This window comes from Tupaia chinensis, unplaced genomic scaffold (genome assembly GCF_000334495.1).
Source record: "Tupaia chinensis unplaced genomic scaffold, TupChi_1.0 Scaffold000532_1, whole genome shotgun sequence".
NCBI classification, from domain to species: Eukaryota; Metazoa; Chordata; class Mammalia; order Scandentia; family Tupaiidae; genus Tupaia; species Tupaia belangeri.
Genome location: NW_006160045.1, coordinates 8,901,291 through 8,901,657, shown reverse-complemented (window position 1 = coordinate 8,901,657; position 367 = coordinate 8,901,291). Strand labels below are relative to the sequence as shown.

The 367-nt window shown below is 55.9% G+C and overlaps 1 long non-coding RNA gene across 2 annotated transcripts in view; it reads left to right on the top strand.

Moving 5' to 3' along the window:
* Nucleotides 1-367, top strand: part of LOC114009426 (uncharacterized) — a 4,576-nt gene continuing 4,209 nt past the window's right edge. For both annotated transcript variants that reach the window (XR_003550838.1, XR_003550839.1), the window contains exon 1: nt 1-87. This is a non-coding gene — a long non-coding RNA (uncharacterized LOC114009426). The remainder of the gene's footprint in view (nt 88-367) is intronic.

Here is a 367-nt window from a genome sequence, read left to right as displayed (position 1 = left end):
CACAGATGCCCAGGGACGGAAGAAGGAACAGACATGGCGGAGGCTGTGACGTCCCTTCCTTCTCCAGGTCTCGGAGCACGTCAGCAGGTGGAGTCCTGTCCTTCTGCTTGTCTGAGCATGTGTGTCTGTTTGGTCTTGAAGCTCTGTCAGGCAGCCTCATCCAGTCAGGAGCTGCCACCTGCACCAGGGCCAGCACACACGCCAGCCGCACAGCTCAGGCAGCTGGGAGGTGCTTTTACAGCAAAAGGACTTGCACAGAGACGCAGCACTTCAGTACGGGTGTGACAGTTAAGGACAGAACTATTTGGAGTTTGGGGCTAGCAAGTGGCATGGAGGTTAAGACAGCTGGATCCTACATGGTGAAATG